This window comes from Chinchilla lanigera, unplaced genomic scaffold, assembly GCF_000276665.1.
Source record: "Chinchilla lanigera isolate Chin_1 unplaced genomic scaffold, ChiLan1.0 scaffold00038, whole genome shotgun sequence".
Taxonomy (NCBI): domain Eukaryota; kingdom Metazoa; phylum Chordata; class Mammalia; order Rodentia; family Chinchillidae; genus Chinchilla; species Chinchilla lanigera.
Window position 1 is genome coordinate 1931117 of NW_004955439.1, and position 22397 is coordinate 1953513.

General features: G+C 38.4%; 1 long non-coding RNA gene across 2 annotated transcripts; it reads left to right on the top strand.

The window, feature by feature from the left end:
- The first annotated feature begins 8316 nt into the window (after positions 1 to 8316).
- LOC106149206 lies at positions 8317 to 19126 on the top strand. 2 transcript variants are annotated; one of them, XR_001235219.1, is made up of 4 exons: positions 8317 to 8820; positions 15066 to 15199; positions 15417 to 15503; positions 19046 to 19118. It is a non-coding gene; the product is annotated as an uncharacterized LOC106149206 (long non-coding RNA). The 2 variants fall into 2 exon arrangements; XR_001235220.1 differs by lacking the exon at positions 15417 to 15503 and having other exon boundaries at positions 19046 to 19126.
- Positions 19127 to 22397: the final 3271 nt, after the last annotated feature.

Sequence of the window (22397 nt, forward strand, 5' to 3'; positions counted from 1 at the left end):
GTGAAAATGGGAGTGCTAGCGCCTGGGCAGGGTTGACAGGCAGATGTATAAACAGAGTCCTGGGAAGAAATTATGTTTACAACAATGAAGAGGGAAACCCTAACCTCTGAAGCAACAGGGGCAGTTTGGTGCCTATAAATAGTCAGGTTATTTCCAACATTTGGTAATAACTTTTCACCAATAAATGTCTCCTATTATGTATTGTAAATGAATCATTGTTCTGACACAGATGCAGCTGTCTATTGTTCTTAGGGTTTCTGCATAAAAAATTATAGATTAAACCTCATTACTTCCTCGAGTATAAGTAGCAATATATTTCAACTAACTGACTTACAGTACAAAAAGTCTAAGGGAAAAGGTGTCTGAAATGTAAATATTGAGGAACTTCACCTCACATAAGAGCCCGCACAAATGGCCTTTAAAACATTACTATGGAACTAATAGTGGTGATTACACAAAAACATTCATTGCATGAAAAGGTATGGACTGAACAATGTTCAGTGTTCTTTGCTGAAAATAAATGTTTTAGATTAACTGATGGGATATAGACATAGAGAAGTAACAGACTCATAGTTTAAGGTTCCCAGGATACATCAATTATTAGAGTAGCTTTAATAGCATTCTAGAGGCAGGCACTGAAAGTTTTATTAAAGTGAAAGTATGCTAAGTGTTACCCTAAAATTTAAAGATATTAATTTTCCATTTTTGAAGAAAAAAGAATAAAGACTAGTGGTTGAGATCAAAGACTCTACAATCAGACTGTAGGGGTATGCATACTATCTCAATCATTTTTCTAGTTCTGAGAGATTTTAGGCAAGGCATTTAAGGTGTCTGTATGTCTTCTTCATCTGTAAAATGGGGGCAATAATAACATTGACAGCTGTCATAGGAATTAAATTATTTAATTTAATGAATCATTTGCAATAGCACCTGCAGACTAAGTGCTTATTGTAAACACCCAATAGTGAAAAGTTTGATTCTTCAGAGAGGATTAAGACTCTTGAAATGGATTTTGACTGAGCAAGAAAACCTGTGGAAACAATTTCTGTATATTGGAGATTATTTTCTGAGGTAAAACCTGGCACACTGTCAGTCAAATTTTATGCTAAGTACCTGGCCTAAGGAATGAGGCCCAGGAAGCCCCAAGACAGGCTGTATGCTCGTTCATCAATTGACTTTCTCTTTCCTATGATTTCTGAAGGGAAACAATATTTTCTTTGAAAAGAAATCTCTATTTCCATCTGAGGATGGAAAAACACAAAAAAGAAGGGTAATTAAAATAATTTCAAAAGGTTTTTGTTTCCTGCACGTATAATATTTAGATATCTGTTATAGAAAGTGCTTTCCCAAGCAGGGAGGACCCTGAAGGACAGAGAGTGTATCTGTAGCCCTTTGTCATACACTTCCTTTCATCTCCAGGGGCTTGACAGTGTGGCCTTATTAAACTCTATGGTGATCTTGTGCAGACGCAGTACTAAGGCTTATTTGTTGATTGATCTTTTTGGAAAGCAGGCCCTGCCAGAAGTTCTACAGGGGCCCCATGAGAGCCCAAGGTCTGCAGAGCCTCTTGCAGTTACTAAGCACCTCCTTTACATGCGAATGGAGAAAATTGTGACACCATCTATGGACCCAGAGCAACTGCGGGAGGTCTCCTACACCAGCGCTGTTCACTGATCCTTCCTAATAAAGGAAATTACAGTGATACAACAATACATGAACTCAGTTGCGAGAGAGCAAACAGAAAAGATTTGGAAGATACTTGTATATTCATATCTGAGCAAGCAGGATAATTAATTTTACTTCTTTTAAATGACATGGTATTGGAATTGAAATTAAAGGTCTCATTTAGAAACTATTATCAATATAATAATATCAGCTAAAACAAAGAAATGAATGCTTATTGTACATTTATTACATTCTGGCTTGATTCTGTGCTTTGCATACTAGGTATTACTTATTTAATCCTCACATCTGCCCCATAAATAGCATTATTAACTCTAAGTCCCAGAGTATGTGGGGTGGATCCGAAAAGTAAGAAAATATATGGTGGAGTAAGTGGGGTTGGATTTATTCAAAGGCTTAAGAGGACTCACAGATCAGAAGTCCTGGATAAAGCTCAGGTGTTCTGCCTTCAAGTCTTATAATTGAACACATCTCCAACTAGAGAATTTCAAAATGAAAATTGAACAACTCCTGAATATAAATTTGTTATTATATAAGCCTATTCTGTTTATTTAGAGCATTTTACTGAAACTAGTACTCTTAGTGTTTTAAAACTCACAATATAGAGATTTTATTTTTTGTCAAACAAGAGAAGGGGCTGGGGATTTAGCTCAGCGGCAAAAGCGCCTGCCTGGAAAGCGCAAGGTCGTGAGTTCAGTTCCCGGTACCAGAGAAAAACCAAAAAAAAAAAAAAAAAAAAAAAAAAAACCAAGAGAAAAAGTTCAGCTTGTTCTATAGCCATGTACTAATCCCTAGTATAGTGGGAAGCCTTTTTTCTCTGTAAGAACTCATGAAGCTTAGTTCCATATTATCTCTAATACATCATCACAGTTTTGAGTGAATTACATATTCGATTGTGATCTTCATTCCTCCACATTCTCCTAACATTAGAAAAATGGCCTAATATTCTTTCTATCAGGGAAAGAAAAGGAGAGCCTTAGTTTGTGCCTAGAAAGAATAAAGGAATTGCTGAGCTATTTACAAGCTCTGCACGTGAGGAATCAATATAATTTCCCACTGGCTGGTTCTCAAACATATTCAAATTATGTAGTTTTGAAATGTTAAGCTTTGGAATTTAAATCTTAATATGAAGGTTTTTAGTTTGCCTGGTAAATACTGCCATTAGTGAATTTGAATAGCAAATTGTTTATAATCATATACCATCAATCTTTATGTTTTATTCATGTTTTCAGAAGGGCAGGTACTGCCATATGTATTGTGTGCTGGGAAGAGGATGACTACAGGAAATCAGCAGAAAACCAGGACAGCCACAAATTTTTCTATTTTATTAGCCTTCCTTTTAGATATTTGCCCCTGCATTTGGTTGCCTACCTAATTAGTCATAATCCAACTTCTGTGCAAGATTTTTCTTAGGTAATATGACAATGCTTAAGAATATGTGGCTTTTTAAATGATACCTTTGAAGCAATAAACTGAAAGTGATGAAATGGCTGATGCAGAATTAAATATCTATAAGAACTCGAGTTGCAGCACCTCAAAATATAGCTGAACTGGGTTAAAATATGCAAATTGTTTAAAGTCAATGAAATGTAAAGTGGTAATTCATTTATGTGCCAAACAAGATCAATATACATGGCCAAATATAAACTTTTCACATATATTTGTAATAAGGAGACTAGTGATAGAAGAGGTGAACATGAAATTACTATCAGAATAGCAAATTGCATGGCTATAATTTAGTGCTGGAACCTATGTAATTTCCTTTGATTTTCTTGGTCTCCAAAGTTAGGTCTCCAACTTACACACTAAAAAACTGAGGCACGTAGACAGTAACATATACAGCACTTGGATGATGGTGTAATGTAATAGAAGGAAGATAGAATTTGAGGTCAAACATTAAAAACCCAAACTCCACCCCTTAGGACCTCTATGAACTATGGAAATATGCTTAACCTCCTTAAGCCTCATTTTAATTGTCTGTATAATAAGGATAACTCTTACAGTTATCTTGGAATTTAAATCTTAATATAAGAGTTGTTGACCCTAGAGTTGTTGTGAGACCATAGCCTGTAACACATATGAAAAGCTCATTTTAGGTTTTACCGGCAGATATGGGACTTGACCCCTGGGAGATTCCATGTGCAATGCATCTTGGCTAGTTAGTTGACATTTCTCTTCTTCTACTCAGGATGCCAGGACAGGTTTTTCTTGTCCCTGTTGCTAAAGCCATAGAGAGTTCCGTCAAGAGAGAAGCAAAGTGACTGCTGCCCACCCATAAAAATCATTAACTTCCCAATGCGTATTACTCTCACTTAGAATATTCACAATTCTCCCCAAGGGGCAGCAACGCACAAATGTATTAGAGTTGCATGGTCCTTTTGTATATAGTTTACATGTTTTACTTTCAGGTATTTTGTGGACACATGTTTACCAGATGTAAGAAACTGCACTATTTTATACAGAATTCTTATCACCCATGCATATGTTCACAGATCTCCCCAGTGTACGAGACGAGGGCTACTCCTGACTTATAGGATTGCCCATCTTTACTGTCTGCAAATGAGGAAGACAAATGGTATTTGTTATGGTCACTTTTAAAATAGAGAAATGGAAGAGGGGGAGGGAGACTGTACAGCAGCATACAAAGAAATCCATGACAAAGCAGGAATGAGACTCAAATTAGTGACCTCCTGTCTGATTCCCTCTCCCCCAGAGAGAGCAATGCTATTGCAACTCTTGGGTGTACAATTGCTTCTTCATTCTTCTGCACCCCTGCTAGTATATTTTCCAAGGGAGCCACTGCAAGGGCCTCTCCCCACCCACATGTGACTTATATTTAGCTCTGAAGACAAGGGTTTGGTTGACCCAGACAGAAATCAAAGGGGAGTCAGGACCTTTGGGGCCTAAAAGGGAGGAGGATGCTAAAAGAACTGGCCTTGTAGAATCAGAAACATCTTTGACCTTGAGGTCCATAGAGAAAAGTAGCTGGAATCCTTACGATGACAGAGTTGAATTAAAATATAAATGCTTCCAAATATCTGTTGCCAGGAAGCAGATGACATGCTAAATTACTCTGCAGATTGACTACTTAATTCAGTGATTTCCTGAGTCAGGAGTTGCCAGAAGAGCCATTTTGTCCTTTCTGGCAAAAAAGCTGCTGGGATTGCTGTCTCTAGTGCTCTTTCCTGTGCTTCCTGCTGTAGGAAGGCCTGTTTCCTGCTGAGAGATGCCTGAGTAAACAGCACTATTTTAGTAGGCAGAGGACTAGGGAACGGTTAGGGTTTTCATCTGATAGTGGTGGTGGACCGTGTGGATGTCAGGCACATTATAGGAATACAAATCCTTTTACAAATAGTAAGATGGTAATCAAAAGCAAATTAGACAAGGGAATGTCCTGAAAAGATGTATTGCAACATTTTCATGTTTGACGTTAAATATTTTAAAGTACTTGGTTTATTTCCATTTTAATGCAGTTTTTCACAACTGAGTTTAGAGCAGTAGGGTTAATATTTGCCAAGTGAATACGATACTGCCAATGAATATGATGTGGGTAAGAGGGATGACGGAGAAGAAGGCACAGCAGGCTCCAGGCTTAAGCCTTGACTCTGAGCCAGGGTCAGATATCGCTGGAGGAGCTGTTTGTGCTCCAGCACCTAACCGCTTCCCTGTACTCCCTCGCAGTATCTCTACCTCATCTCTAAGAGAAAGTACCCGAACAAGATGCTCACCATTTGGCAAAATTAATAAACAAAAAACTCAGAACACTCAGGCAAAAGGAAAATAAAGAGTAGGAAGCAAACTGGAGCCATGAAGGAACTGGCTCCCAAAACATACAGTGAGGGTTTATTTTTTCTGATACTTGTTTGGCCTTGATTTCGCATGACCTCCTATGCGCTCTGACCAGTCAGTTAGAGGGTAAGTTCCTCAGGGAAGAGGCCTGATGTAAAGGCCTTCTTTACGTTTCTCATTTTGCTCATGTTGATGGTGACGGTTGCATTTCTTCTCATAGAAAAGACTAGCGTGGAACACCCACTATTGTAATGTCAATAAATATATCAGCGATTATTCCTGGAGTTGTAATTTTGGCTCACAGATCATTTGCCTTCAAGCAAATTTAGTGTCATTTTGTTGAAAAATTTCTAATTTCTATTTTTAGGTTTCTCCTTCCAACAGTTGGGTGGTAGTCAGAGATTTGCCTGTTTATAAAAGAAGAAAAATGTCTATTGGCCGCAGGGTGTTGTAGAAGACATTCTTCCCCTGGTGGGTGCCCAGGACCACTGACAGATGGTCTCTTCAGATTCAGCCCCACTATTTTACCACAGGCAGTGCTTTTTCAGTTGAAGTTTTACTGCTTATTCTCATATTTTGGATTTCGTTAATTCTAAAGAAAAGTGTATAAAGAAATGCTTGATATAGTCCTTTACTTTTTTGGGAGGGAATATTTTTTTTTCTTTCCTTCTTTCTTTCTTCATTTTTTTGTTGTAAAGAGAAAAGATTTCTAAACATGATAATAAGACAGTAACAGTGGTTAATACATTGCATATTGTTATCTTTAATTAGTTACTCAGAGTACAAGATATTGGCATTTAATTGTCCAAACGATATTAGCACAAACCTTTCTTTTCAATGAACTAAGAGAAATTAGTAGCATAATGCTTAACTATTTTGTGTGTGTGTGTACATATATATTCTTTTCCCTTTCTTCTTTTCTCCTTTCCCCCATTCCAGTTCCTCTTTCCTTTTGAACAGTTTCTTCTCATTTTACAATATCTATCAGACATTTTGGATCTTATTTACTCTTTCAGCTTCTCACAATAGGAACCCAACATGATGTGTACACTTGTGAGTCTGGTTTATTTCACTTATGAGTATGGTCTTGATGGGGGGGAATACTTTCTAGCAGGAAGATTATACACCATTCAGGGGTCTCTGGCTCTATCAATAAGCAATTTTTGGATTTGCATTACCTTTGCAAAAGGGAAAGAGAGACATTGGGAGGGGAGAGGGGAAAAAGAAGAGTAGAGGGGAGAGAGATTTAATGATTATTTTCCTTAACTTTTCTTTGATGGCATTGGTGAAAAGTTAAAGGCAAGGTCTCAGAGATACTAACTGAAATGATATAGTTCTGGTAACATTTTTACTAATATTTATTATGCTAGTCTACTATAGTAATATGTGTAATGGGTAATTGATTCTAGTATACATCAATAGAGGATAATTAATTATAGTTTATATCTAGATAAAGAGAGACATCTCTAAATAAAATCATCAGCTCAGCTTGTAAATATGATGTAGCTATAAATTTTATCTTGCCTTAATCTGGCTTTCAAATTTCTTTCTCATTTGTATCTGCTATTTTACAGAGGACTGATTTAAAATAGAGAACAGATTTCAGCTGGAAGAATAAATGAGGGTAATGGAAAAAATTTTTGAAAAAAGAAAACAGTTGTGGGAGGTGAACGGGAGCGGTCTACGTATTAAATTGTATTCTAAAGATATAACATTTATGCCAGTGTGATGCTGACAAGTATAGAATGACAAGTGAATCAAAGTGGCCTCAGAAGAGATCATGTGATAAACAATCACTAGTAAATGTAAAGGTGACATTTCAAGGGAATTTGAAAAGAGATTTTTTTTTTATTTTAAAGAGAAAAAAACTAAAACAAAGATGTAAACAAAATAACATAAAAGCAATAAAAATGATACAGAATTTCAAAACAAGGTGATTGGAAATTAACAATGGTTGTTATATTACATATTGTTATCTTCAAAGTGGTTACTCAGATTACCAGGTCTAGGCATGTAAGACTGATCAAAGAGTTACACGTTAACTGTTCATTTCAATACACCAATATAGATAGTTAGTAAGTAATGTCAAAACAAGTCAATAACTATTTGAATAAAACCATATTAAGTTCTTATTTACTATCATAGATCAACATGGATCAATGTGAATAAAATAATTGTACATTAAAGTGAAATTAGTAACTAAAAATAAATATATGATTACTAATTGGACCTTTTTATCAAAATACGCTTTTTAAGAAGAAAAATTCAAGATTGCTACATTTGACAATGTAAAGAACATGTGGAAAATGCATATGTCTACAAAAACCAGTTGATTTTTTTATTTCAAAAAATGATTAAATAATATTGGCAGCATGTATAACACGCTGTTACTATCATTATACCAAAAAGCTTTTATAAATCAACAAGAAAAATATGAAAATGCCAAAATATTAAGTAAAGATAGCAAACAATTAATAGACAATAGGAAATGTGCTAATGACTAATAAACATTTTGAGGTCAGTCTCTAATAATAAAAGAAATGCAGATGAAATCAATTTGATGTCTATTTTCCCCATCAAGTTATCAAAATGTTTAAAATTAAATAAAAAATAAATAAATAAATTTATTTTGGGTATTTTGAAATGAGTTTTTGGTGAACTTTTTTTTTCAGTTGGTAATTTGTCTTCCCATTCTATTTAAGGGGCCTCTTTTTTTTCTTTTAAACTATTTTTATTTTTTTTTTTACTTTAAAGAGAATTAGAAAAAGAACAATAGCAAAATGTCAACAACATAGACAAAAACAAAACAAAGCAAAAACAATAAGAATGACAAAGGGTTTCAGAACATAAGGTGCCTCTTGATAAACCTAGTTTCAATTTCTTCATTTCAATGAGGTTGAATTTATGCTTTATTATGGTTTGAATCTGAGATATTCGTACATGTGGAAGGCTTGGTAGTGCTACCAGCTGGTGACAGACACTTTAGAAGATGGGGCTTCCCTGAAGGAAATAGGTCACTGGCCACCTGACATTGACAGGTATATTGGGACCATGCCTTCTTTCTCTCTGTCTCTCCCCAGCCCCAGTTGCTATGAGGTGAACAGCTTTGGTCTACTGTGCCCTTCTACTTATTGTAAGCCTGGGAATAATGGTGCCAGTTGACTGTTTTGAAACCTCCTGAACTGGAGGAACTAGGAGTTTATAATAATTGTTTTTGACTTTCAGAGAGAGAGAGAGAAAGAGAGAGAGACTGGTCCTTCAGGGTCCAGTGAAGTGTCTATTGGATCACACCATATGGAGCAGACAGAGCAGCAGGACCTGATGAATACTGGATAGCCAATAAAAATGGTATGTTACCCTCTGATATCTAGGTGACAGGGTCCTGAGCAGGAGTAGAAGAAGCACATTGCCATCTGTTACTTACCAATTTCCTAACCAGAATGGGTTATGTATGTTAGGAGAAAATACCAGTACCCAAAACAGCCAAATGGCTTTAATTAGAATCATAGATAACTGTGTCTTCAAGTCCAATAATTCAAGTCCAGTTTCCTTGTTCATTTCAAAGGGTGAATCATCTACATTTTTCCTTCTGTTAGAAATGCTTCTCTACACAAATTGTTGTAGTAAGAAGGAATCTGTTATTTTAGGCAGGAAAATAATAGTTCCCTGGCTATTTCCTAGAAGTCTGTCTTTCTTTACTTGTATTTTTTTCGCCTAAGGATGTGTCATGTTTCTTACTACCTACGTGTTCTTTTTTTTTTTTTTTCCCTTTTCCATTTCTTCCTCTGCTTCCAGAGTCACCTAAGGTACTAGAGGCAACAGGTGGAATTTTAATCCTCTTTTGCATTAGTAAGGCAGGGCCAGCGGCTGCACTTACTGATGTTTTCTACATCCATGCACTGTCTTGCAAGTAGTCTTTCTGATTTAAATGTAGCAGGTGCCTGTGAGTGGGTACTGGACTTCCTGCCTCCGGATTCGTTTCTATTATGCTTGAACAATAGATGCAGACGCTGACACCTGAAAACATAAAGAATAAAGACCGGAGGACAATTAAATAGCCTAAGACTTTAAAATAGTATTTGCATGCACTGACTTCCTGTCAAGTGGAAGACTGCTTATGATATCCTTATAAAGGCAAAAACTTCTTTAGTTGTTGGCCTTTACAAGGTAGTCAGTGAATCAGGCACCGTGCTTCTGATCTGACACTGTGATCACTGCTGCTGCTAGAAATTCAGGCACTTTGGGGAAAGCTGGTACTAAAAACTGAAGCTTCTTTGTGAATCATTTTGCTATATGAAGGGTCCTCTGAGTCTGGTTATAAAACACGGTGATGATACTTAATCTAAAAGAGCTCATATATGACAGAAAAAATGTAACTCCACAGTGTTCTCTGTGCCAACTAAAAGCAATGCTAAGTTGACACTAGCTTTTGCATTTAGAGATATCACTTCAATCTGAAGACCTCAGCATAGTCTATACTGTCTGATAACAGTTAAATATAGGTTAGACATAATTCACTGATGATCAAGTTACATAATTACAGCTCCATGATTGTGTGATTACAAATAAAATAGATTTCAATACTGAAATATTAACATATACAAGATGGGATATCAGTTACCTACTTTAGCAGCTTGGGGTTTCAAATGAGAGAAAAAAATCATCTGGCAAAATTAAAAGGGATTTTAAAATTGTGTATTTTTCTGAAAGTCAGTTATTGTAGTTGCTGGAATTTTATTGTTGAATTTTTAAAAATCCCACATTAAATACGAAAGTAATAGTTTGCCTTTTCTGAAAAAGGTGAATAAAGGAACTTCTACACCATAGCAAAAATATCAAACCCTGTATCATAGTAATTACTCTTTTGTCTGTAAAAATCTCCAGTTCAGCTACATCAAACAAAATTTCATGAGACCTCTGTCCTTGCCTTACTGTGATTTCAACTGAAAATGGTTGTCAGTGATTGTGGAGAAATTGTGGAGTCTGGAGATGGGTCCTGAGGCTGGACCAGGGTCAGAAAAGATACTAGTTTTCAGAAAAGGGAAGAAGTTTACACTACTCAGACTGCACAATGGAAAATTCGGTATTGACACTGAAAAAAACCTTGGAATAGGTTTTCATTGTGAGCTGGTAGAAAGGAAAGAGGCGATCATTTAAGTCAGAGTGAGATGAATAAAGTCTCCAATGCCAGACCTCACTTCCTCTTGATAGGGCCACTTGGCAGATTAGGCACCTCGTGATGTCTTAATGATTCTGCAGCTGGGTGGGAGGGCAGATATGTTGGAGCCCAAAATAGCTAGGCAGGATGGAACAATGAGCCAAACCTAACAAGATAAAAAAGTAAAAGGGAGAGAGATAAAGACCGCCTTTAGTTCCACAAATTTACCAACACAAGCATGGGAGGTAGGCAATTTCAAGTCCAACAGATAGACTGAAGCAGGTTATATCCTATACTCAGCTACCTGGCTGAGGGCAAGAATAGGGGCTGTGTCCATCCAAAGAGAGGATGTTTGCCTCATTTGCAAAACAGTGTCATAAAGTGGAAGGGTATAGGTGTATATACATATATATATATATATATATATATATATATTCAGTTAGGGGCTTTAGTAAATTTTAAACTCATAGAGTTACTACTATAATGGTTCACCAAGAGTTGGAGAGGGTGTTTATTGCAAGATCATCTCCAGAGCAAGGTGGTCAGTATTTGAGTTCTAGCTGAGCTGAACATATGGAAAGTGGAAAGCAAAAAAAATGATGAACTACAAGTAAAAGTGAAAATCTGGAAACTATTAATTTGAGGAATGGTGAAAAGAAGAGAGTGTTTATTCTGAAGAATGCAAGACTTAAAATAGCCAAGATGGATTCCCCACTAGCAAAACAAGGGTGCTGAAGTCCAAGATGAAATTTAAAAACTTGACATTTGAAATTTAGAAGAAGAAAATGTCAAATTTTTATTATGAGAAAATTTAGAATTTTACTTTTGTTTCCCTATTGTACAATTAGATAGTTTTAAATTTTGAATTACAGGCTGACTGAAAAGCAATCTTTTCAAGGCTAAGGGTTTCTACCTTCCTCATTTTGCCCCAAAATGGAATGAACAATGTTGTGATGCAGTTTGGGTTTTGTTGCTATGATGGCTTAGCTAAGAGTAGCGCAGCTTTTTGAATGTGACAAAGAGGTAATTTGTGCCTTAGTCTAGGGCTAGGGCTTGGTGGCTGTTAATGGCTCTTCACATGCTGAGTCTATGAATCTGAGAAAAGGCAATTTCCCTAAAGAAAGAAGAAAACTGGGAAAACTTCTTCACCAATATCATTGATCTTTCATTGCACACTGATTTTGAAAACTCCAGAAATGAAGAGAGAAGTGCAATACTTGTGATGCAAGAATCAGTTTGGTATTTTTTTCCTCCTTTTGAGTAATTTACTTGTGGTCTCCTGTAAGGCCCCTTCTCAGGTCTGGACTGTCAATCATTGAGTTTGTGGGTATAATGCTGCAAGGTCTTAAATTTGATCTTGATGAGGGCTACTTAGTCCTGAATGATTTGAGTTTAATTCAAGTAAATCATATTACAGATCTTCATGGCCTAAATTTTATTGAAAGCTACAACCTTCTCTACTGCATAAGCTCTGAGTGTCCAGTAGGCAATGGAAGTTGGGTGGATGAGTTCATATTTACCTTTCATTTAGAAAAGCAGTTCAAAGCCTTGCCCTCCATTTATCTCTTGAGTTACACAATATCTTCTGCTTATTTTCATCACAATCAGGCCCTCATCCAGAGGTGACTATCTTTTTGATTAGGTATTGAGCTTATTTTGCAAAAATATCAATATGTGTTTCTGGATGCCACAAAAAAAAATATATGCACTGGGTGATTAAGAGATTTCTTCTACCTCAAAAATTATACACAAATAATGAATTCTTTAATTATTAAATTTGATTTTCCTTGTTTAGATCCTTTCTTATTTCTTGTTGGGGAGAGGACGCAAGAGCTGATGAGAAAGCAACTAAAGGAATAGACAAAGCCGCCCAGGGCCTTCTATGTCCCTGATGGGTTCTTCCCTTCATTACTTACTTTGTTTTTGACCATACTATGGCCTGTGCTGGAGATATAGAGAGAAGAAAGTTTGTGAGGCAACCTGTATAGTGTCATAAGCTTTCTCTTGGAGAAACAAAATAAAATATAGAGCAAAATCAGTCTTTTTGGTACCAGGAACCGAACTCACGACCTTGCGCTTGCCAGGCAAGCGCTTTTGCCGCTGAGCTAAATCCCCAGCCCCGCAAAATCAGTCTTGAAGGACAGGAAAAACCATAACAGGATAGTGTGCAGATGTGGGTGGATAAGAAGAGGCTGTCTCACCTGGCTAGTCTGGAAAATTTGTGTCACATTTCTTCACACGCAGAGTCATGGTGAGGGTGCTACTGTCTGAGAATTCTGCTCTGGTTTTGCATGAGTTATAAACACAATCTCAATAAACAGCCTGAACTCCTTGCTGTTAGCCAAAGATCAAGTGGAACAGAACTCAAGGAAAGGCTGAGCTGGCATGATCTGGGCCACTGGAACTGGCTGCATCAGAGGAACGAAGTCAAAGTTCAGGAGACTTTGAGATGATGAGCTGTTCCTCCAAAGTCAGAGCATATTAGAAAATAGAATGGCAAGAGCAGGTGGGGTGAGTTTCAGGCACAGCATTCTCTGCTGCTGATTGGCTTCATCCTTAGAATTAGCAAACTTTTATGCAAATTTGTGCTAAGAACATTAAATGTCACTGTACAAGTGAAGTAAATCACTGGTATTTTGTACCTAAGGGATGTGCTGTTAGGTAACATGAACCTTGAACCTTCATCTCTTAATCTAAGTAGAGCTTCACCTCTAGACCCACAATACAAGTTATATAACTTTGTTACTTAAGCCTATTTATGTGTGGTTGTTTTGTTGTTCCAAATCATCACTGTGGTTACCTCCTTGACTTGAGCATTGCATAGAATTCTGGGAGGAACTCTGTTTCAGACTCTCTGTTCAGCACTGGCCAGGAACCTTTTCAGTCATGGGTATGTTATGATAATTATTGAGTATCTGGGAAAATAAAAAATGACTCTAAAAACATTTGAGAAATGAGGAAAGGAAAGAGAGAGAGAGAGAGAGAGAGAGAGAGAGAAAGAGAGAGAGAGAGAGAGAGAACAGACAGAGGAAATATAGAGTAAGATGCAGCAGCTGTAGTGTTGTGCCCAGTATTTCAATGGACTTGGAGTAGATAAGATGAGAAAATGCCCATCAATTGCAAAGTGATTCCTGGACTCTGGGGTGTGCTTGCTCAGGATATTAGAGCATTCCAGGGCTTCTTTATCCACTGGGTGAAACATGAAAATTATTTTCACTTTGGTACATGGTGATTATCTGTAAGGCTCAAAAGGTAAGCCAGGTTTCTTTTACTTAAGAAAATAGAGTACATCTTTGGGGTATCTCTAGTTTTAAATGATTCCTGAAATTGCTTCCAGGACCATGGATGAGGCTATGAGAACATAGAGAAAACACATATTGTGAGACAAGCTGATGACTTTACCTGGGATTTAAGTTCCTGAGCAAGATGCCTGTAAGGGACAAATACTAGAACTTCTTTAGATGGTTTTGGGGAACGAATACTTGAAATGTTTGAAAATATAGTGTAATGAATTAATTACCAGGTTCAAATATTATTCTCTGTCTTTCTTTGTACTTAGACATAATAAACTCAGGTAAAGTCTAATGCAGGAAATGTTTGGATGAAAAGGCCCTGCCATTGAGAAAGGGAAGGATGAAGTGATAAATTTAGGATCAGAGAGAGCAGTGAAATCAGTCATGTTCACACCTTGGACAAGGTCCTAGCTCCACAGCTTTAGCTCTTTCCTGGGCAGAGATGGGAAGGGCTGCTCTGGCAGCACAGTGAGGAGGGAAGGGAGAAGGCAGACAGCGGCAGAGGTGGTGAAGACACAGGTTTCCCTGGATCCCTCTAAGTCCCCTCTGGAGCCTGTGCTGTGTTTCCTATTGCTGGTCACAATAGTTAAACTGATTAGTTGAGTTAGGACCAAAGTGAAGATAAGATATTGTCTAAAAAAATTTTAGATATATAAGTCTCAAATCTCTATGTGAAACGTTGAAAGGCAATGAGTAAATTGATTTGGAACATCTTTTAAATGAGGGAAACAATGAGCATAACCAAGTATATGATTCATTATAAACTAAAAAGTGACGAATGCAGTAAATGTGAAGTGGTATATGCTAGGGAGAATACAAAAGATCAATGGATGCTTTCTTGAGAAAGTAATGTGTAAGCTGAGATTTCCATGAGGGCATGGATTAGCAGGTTGGTCCAGGGACAGGAAAGAGCACCCAAATCCCAGAGGAAGGAAGGGGGGTGAGTTGAAAAGTTCTCAGTGCCAATGTGCTGGAGTGAAAGGAGAGGCAGCTGGTGAGGGAGACAAAGTTCGCACCTAGAGGACCATGAAAGTTGGGTAAGGATTTTAGTCTTTTTTGTTTAAGATAAGCTCATCTTTTGAAGATCAGTTTGTGTCTCTTCCTCTAGAGTGCTTCCTTTAAAGTTCTCTCTCCATCCCCAGGTCCCCTCACTGATCTATGCTTCATGTTCATCGTTTATTTCTGCACAAGACACAACATTTACCGTTACAGTCGGGCCTTTGTATCCTCAAATCCACATCGATGGATTCAACCAAATGCAGATATTTTAAAATCAGTAAGTAAAGATGTTTTAAAAGTGTGTCTATATTGAATAGGTACTGATTTGGTTTTTTCTGTCATCATTCCTTAGTACAACAATACAAGTATTTCTATCACATCTATATTGTATTATGAATTACACATCATCTAGAAATGATTGAAACTAAAGTATACAGGAGGATATGTGTAGGTAATATGCATACACTAAACCTTGTGGATTTTCATATCTCCAGGGGTCCTGGAGCTCATCTCTCACAGATCCTTGGGGATGACTATTCGCTGTATGTCTCCACCTTGCATGAGATGGGCTACTTCCCAAGGTCAGGAACTAGGTATTATTCACCTCTGTATAACTCTATGTTAGATTTCCGTGATATTCCATTGAAGAGAGACATTGTGATGCCAATAAATACATAAATATAATCCTGGAAATCCATGGACAGAAAGTGCAATTGATGGTGTTGGGATTTTTAAATTATTCAATTTTAAGTTTGTTTTCAAGAAAGTATACCTTGTACAAAGGCGTTTAGAATTTGTTACTTAAGAAAATATTTGGGGGATTTAAATTAAATGGGAAATCATTTTTTAGTCATAATTGCTCCCTCACCCCAAATACACATGCCTAGTAGGTAAAAGAATGAGAACCTTTGAACATATTCACTGAAGTGGAGGATTTATTTTATATCAAGCAAATAAAAACGACATTAGCTACTATATCAGACTGCGTGAGGGTGAGGGAAGAGAAATATACTGAATGAGCCACTTTTCTCCCTGGGCTCTACCATAGTTTTTGACTATTACCTTAATATGTTTGTCCTCTCTACTTGTGTGTTTCCTCTGAATCTCACCCAACACAACCTTCTCGGGGACCACCACTAACTTCTGTGACATCTGTTGGCCAGGGGTGTGGGATTTCAGTTGAAGAACCTGGGTCATCAGTTCCATATCCTGACAGATCCTTGTGTTTTCTAAGTGTATTTGAAAGGGCCCTAGTTCAAATCACAAGGCACTTCTGGACCCTATGTCAGAAAGTAGTCCATCTTTGCCAATGGGAAGCAATTATAATCAGAGAGTAGTTTTGACATCAACTTGAGCTTATTTGTATTAAGCTTTTATAAAATTAAAGTGTATTAACTTTAAATTCATATATTATTTAAAATTGAGAAATGTGCAGGCTCTGGTAATGTTTGCTAATATATTCCTAATGCTGATTATATGTAAGGCTCCATATTTGCTATACCATGAATGCAAGTCCCTAAGAGTTTGGCTTTATTGTGTCTTGAAGTCAATACAAAGCAAATATGCTGGTTCTAACAAGGCAGGTTTGTTATGAAATCCGCAAGTTCTTTTTTTTCCAAATATGTGGATGTTCCAAATATATATCAAAAGCTTTCTAGTAGTGTATGGATTAGTTCCCTGTTTTTTACACCATCTGATAAATGAAAACATTCAAAATCATTCTCCTGACTTTAAAATTATATTTTTCTAATAGTCTTTACTTTTCTCCCTCCCTCCTTATTTTATTTATTTATTTACCATCTCTAGAATGAATAAAAAAACAATACAAAGCTAAATATTTGAATATAAACCTATTTTAAACAAAGTCAACTGCACAGCTAGGTGGAAGGCAGTCCTGTCTCAAAAGCATAATCTTTTATTTTTCTGTTTCTTTCTCATTATCCTTATGGCCGAGTTGGAGCTAGAAGTAGAATCCTTCTCCAGTCACCCACTTCTGGGAAGACTTGATGAGGAAAGATATTTTGTAAGGGCAAAGTCTCTGAGCGCCTGGTGTATTAACCTGAATTCCATGTACCTTTTTTGGTAACAATCAGCCTGATTTTCTAACAGCTATGATTTCTGCCAGCTGGACATTATGATTCTTTGGCCAGGTACTAGGAAGCAGCAGAGAAATAGTTCATTATTATTTTCTTTTTTTATTAGTATGTGTTTGTGATACATACTAAATGTATTCATTGTGGGAAACTGGTATGTATGCATATCACATCTTGGTCCTTTTTACGTCTATCCTCATTCACATGTTCCATCAAATACAGAAAGCGTATAGTGATTAACAAAATTAATTCAACCTTCCATAACCCTTAAGAGCCATTTGTAATTTTATTGAGGAAGCAAAGCAACTAGGCAATTCTTAGTTACCTTTGTCCTGAGGAAAAAATCAGCAGATAGTTTTAATATTTCTTTCTAGATAATATTGTAGACTTTACAACACACATACTAATAAACAAAAGAATCATAACCACAGAAGGGAGATGGAGAAAGAAGAATCCCTAGCTAGATGTTCTACAAACTAGGTGAATGTCCCCAGAATCATTATTGTTTGACAAGAGCACTTCTTAAATTAAATCCTTGCTATTATATAAATGTTAAAAAGCTCATACTCTGCTGAGGTTAACGTGAGTACAAGATAGCTTTGTAAGAAGACAGTCCACTCAGAGCAAAAGCACCTGGTGCTGTAGTCAGGTTTTCTGATGGAGATACACTGATGAATAGACACTATTTTATCTCTCACCCTCATTATTTGTTCCTGCCTTAGTCCTGTAATAGAAGAGCTGATCTTTATATTTTCTTGGTTATTAAATAACTTGAGTTTTAAGGGTTTCGACAAATTGAGACAAATATGCCACAGACCCTGTGCACTTTGCACTTTGCCGCTGTGCTATGCTGATCATCTGAATGTGCAAGACAGGGAGGCTATCTCTTGCTACAGTTAAAATAGAAGTAAAAATGTAAGTGTGCAGCTAGATGACACAACTCTTTCTTCTAAGCCAGAACACTGGCTAAAAGAGAGCTGATTGGCTGGAAATGGTGGCACACGCCTTTAATCCCAGCACTGGGGAGGCTGAAGCAGGAGGATTGCTATGAGCTCAAGGCTAGCTTGGGGTACAAAGTGAGTTCAAGGCCAGTCTGAACTGTATAGTGAGACCCTGTCTCAAAAATAAATAAACAAACAAATGAATAAATAAATGCTGGTTATATGTGGACATTTAAAGGCATTGTTTCATGGCATTCCCTAGTATTATTACAAAAATAATTTTAGTTTTAAGTGACTAGTAAACAGTGTGTATGCAAAGAGCTCATTTTGCAAAGCATGAATTTCTCCATTAGACTGACTTTAAATTTATTTCATGTTCAAAGAAGGCATATCATTTTGGGGACCTTGGGAAGTTATGTTTGAGGGATGTAAGACCCGGCAATAAACTTCCTTCTCTGAACAGATTGCTGTGCCATTATCTGTAGATGCCCCAAGGCTGGTATCTTTACAAATTATTTTTAAACTGCTTGAATACCCAACCTCCCACCAGCCCCCATATGGCTAATTCTTGATGATGCTATTTCAAAGGAAACCGAGGACTGTGATGTGATACATATTTGTATGTGTATATTAGGAAAGGAGAGTGATATGCAAAGGCAAGAAAAATAAAATTTATTCTAAAACATCTTTATTTGCTCAGAAAAATATTTAGATAAAAATATAAGTAATATAGTAACCTACTGTTCTTTCACTCAAAATTAAGCATCTTCTCTGTTCAGTATTGTTTTTAATCTTATGCTAATCATATTTGCTATCATAGTATGATGTGAAATATTACTGTATATGTGCACATCCCTATAGCTTTATGGTGATTCCTTGGGAAGCAAGACCCACATTTCAGTGGTTTTACTTCCAGTACCCTCATCCTCTGATCATAGTAGATGCTCAGTTATTGTCTATTGTTTTGAATATAGCATTTCAAACCTTTGGAGAAAGCTAGCTGCTAGTAGGATAATTTCATTTCTCCACTACTTTTGAGAGATTAAAACCTTAATGATTTTGTACTTTGGAACATTTTTATGTTCACAGTGTAAATGCAAAAGTATTGCTGAATTGATCCTTCCGTGGATGGATGGTTGAGAGCATGTCATAGAGGCCCCAGATTCTCTGGTGAGTTCATGAGCTGGTGTTCATCTTCCAAGGTACGCTGGGTAATGCCCTTATGGTCAGCCTCAGCAGCAGCCAGAGCCATAGCACATTATTGAAGGGGCCCAGGGTGTGGATCCAGGGGGACGTGGGGCTGGAGAGGCAGCAAGGGAAGAGGAAGCATTCAGTCAAGGTGTATTATGACCATCTACAGCACTATGGATCTTTCATTGTTGTTTAGGATAAAACTGTTGTGAATTACCCTAGAAATTTTAGCTTATAAAGAAGCTGGATAAAATACCAACTGACAAATAAACAATCTCATAGACTGAACTGTGTTTAAGAATTAATATCTGGAAAACTATACCATGTTCACTGGGAGAATGTCAACAGTGATTTCAAGTGTGGAGATGCCTGTGGCCAGGTATCAGGAGTATGTGTTATGAACTGCAAAGCACACAGCCCAATGCTTTGGCCTGGAGCTCCAAAGACGGGATAATTCTGAGCCAGAGTTTTCTTGACTCTGCACAGTGTTCACTGTGGAATGCTTTGGAGTTTCATTGCCTAGCATGGGCCATGGTGTGGGTCATCCTGCTTCCATGCTGCTGGGACAGTAGCCGTGGCGCCACTAAGGCAGTGTGGTCACCCTGAGCTACCCTTCGGGATCTTCTAAGGAGCTTTAAAAAACCTATGTATGATACCTCAGCTGTCTTTAAGAAGTTCGGGTTAATTGGTCTGGGCTGGGACCCGGACACTCACACGTGTTTTGGGAAGTGATCTGGGTGATTTTAATAGAGCTGAAGCTTCCAAGATTGAGAAATGCTTTGCCAAGGTATTAAGAGCACAAGTGTGAGGCAGCAGCACCAGTAAGCAGGGCAGAGGACACAGCACTGCCGAAGGTGGCAGTGACAACTATAGCACTGAGTGCATGACAGCAATGATGGAGAGGCCTACCTGGGCTGGGCAGACCTCAGAGAGGGATTGCTGATAGCCTGGACTACACTGGCGCTGGCCAGAAGCACAGAATCCCTCCTCAGTAGGTTAAAGCTTATATGTGTTCAGTAATAGCCAGACTTCCAGCTGGGTGCTGGCTTAGGGCAGATAGAAGATGAGATCTAGTCTCTACATTTGAATAGGAGAGACTGACATTATGGGTGTGTGATAGAAATGGGAACAGAAAACCAAAGGACACATGGGAGGGAATTTATTCCACCCAAGGTGGGAACAGTGTGATGGAAAAGAAAATATTATCAAGTCCACCAGGTGGCTGGGAGGAGCTGGCACCCAGGTGGTGGTGGCAGCTGTGGGAGTTAGTGTGGGGGCAGAGAAACAGCCTGGTGTGCTCTGACAGCTCTACATGCATACTATGATGAGGCGGGTGGGTCGGGGTCAAGTAGTAGAGAGCCGGGACGTGGTCTCAGAGGGCATCAATATTCCCTAGTGTGCAGTGGGGACACAGAAGAGGGACTCTGGGAAGGAGGCATAGGGTCAGAGTTTTGTTCTGAAGACAGCACCTTGGCCTCCTGTGGGTCTTCCATGACAGGAGAGACAGGCGAGAGAAAGTGAGTGCTCTCAGAATAGCAGGACAGGAGGGGTGGAGAGGAGGTCAGAGAGAAGATATGGAGCCCTTTTCTTCCCCGAGTTCATTGACCTCTCACCTTGATCTGGTGACCTGAGTGCCTGATTTTCTTACACCCATCATCAGGGATGGGCAAAATGTTCTCCTTGTTTACTGATCTTTGCACCCATGAGTTAATGAGTAAAAATGTACAGATGACACAGTTCCCACTTTCCATAGATTTATATTCAGGATATTACAGCAAATCACATCACAGATGAAGAGTGCTCGCTACTCTCTTTGAAAAGCAAGCAGTGCTAAAGCAGAGATGCAGGACAGAATCAGCTAGAATTAAACATTTCCTGAAAAAGTCCACTCAGGATTTTGAGAGGGGTAGATTAGTTTCACTGCTTTACCTCCTTCGTGCATGGGACCGAGGCACCTGAGTGGGGTAGGAAGGAAGGGCATGAGGAGCTTTGCAAGGAGCCCACTCCTCACCGTCTTCCTCCCACTCTCAGGATCTCTCCAGGAGCTGTGGCTCCCGGTTTTCTGGTTTCGCTAATCCCCATCCCCGCAGGCCGTGTGCTGGCAGGGAGAGCTGAGCCTGCGGAGAGGCATCTCCAGCCCGAGTGCAGTGCCCACATCCTGCGCTGGCCTGGCTCCCGCCGCTGGAATCCGGATATTAGTCAAACCCTCACTCCGCCCCAGAGCCCCTTGCTCCTCACCACCCTGCCATGGTGTGTGCCAGTAGTCATACTTTTGAAACATTCTTGGATTTGAAGCATTGTCAGATGCAGAAGAACCCGTGGCTTGGATCTCTGAGCCACGGCTTCCTCTCCAGGGGAAATAGCAGGCAAGATTGGATCAGTTGGGCATCATGTTGGGAAAATCTTTCAATGTCCCCGGAGAAGAGAGACTGTGGGAAAAAATATCTTAAAGAGTGTAGAGACTATCTTTCATTTAGCAAGATAAAAGCCAATCTGCTTAATGAAAAATAGCACATTCTCGGGACTGGAAGGGACAAGGATGGGCTTGTTCGGTGGCTGTGAAAGGAGGCTGCACTCATGGTGCTGCTGCGTCATGGCAGCGGCATAACAAGCAGAAACGACAGGTACAGGACAGACCCAGGAAGCCTCAAGTAGCATCCCTTCCTGGACCTAGACTGCAGCCTCAGTTTCTCTGCTCGTAAAGTTATGTAGTATGTTATCTGGCTGGCAGTAAACTCACAGTAATCTTCATAGAATGTAGTGTCAGAAATGGCAGATATTTCCCTAACAGGTAAGGCTAATAAATAAGTTGTTCTCAACCTGTCAGCTTTTAGGAATTTATCACCTTCTTTTTCACCTTTTTCTTTTTTGGGGGTGGGAGGAATACCGGCAATTGAACTCAGGACCTCATGCTTACCAGGCAGGTGCTGCACCACTGAGCTAATTCCCAGCCCCCTATTGCCTTCTTTTTATGTCAGAAATAGCCAGATGAAGAACTGTAATTCTAATGTTGATTTCTTTCTAAGGGGAGGGGCAGATTGGAGTCTATCTATGATTCTTGTCTTTAAGTACAGCATTCAAATTCTTAGGCTCCACTCATTAAATAGTTGGAAATTTCCAACTAATTTACTTCTCTGGAACTTAACTAGATGGGTCAAAATCCACTTTTACCACCACACCCTGGATACAGTTCTAATGAGGAAATGGATGTAGCATTTTTTTATTTGTATGTTTTTTAAAGCTTATGTCT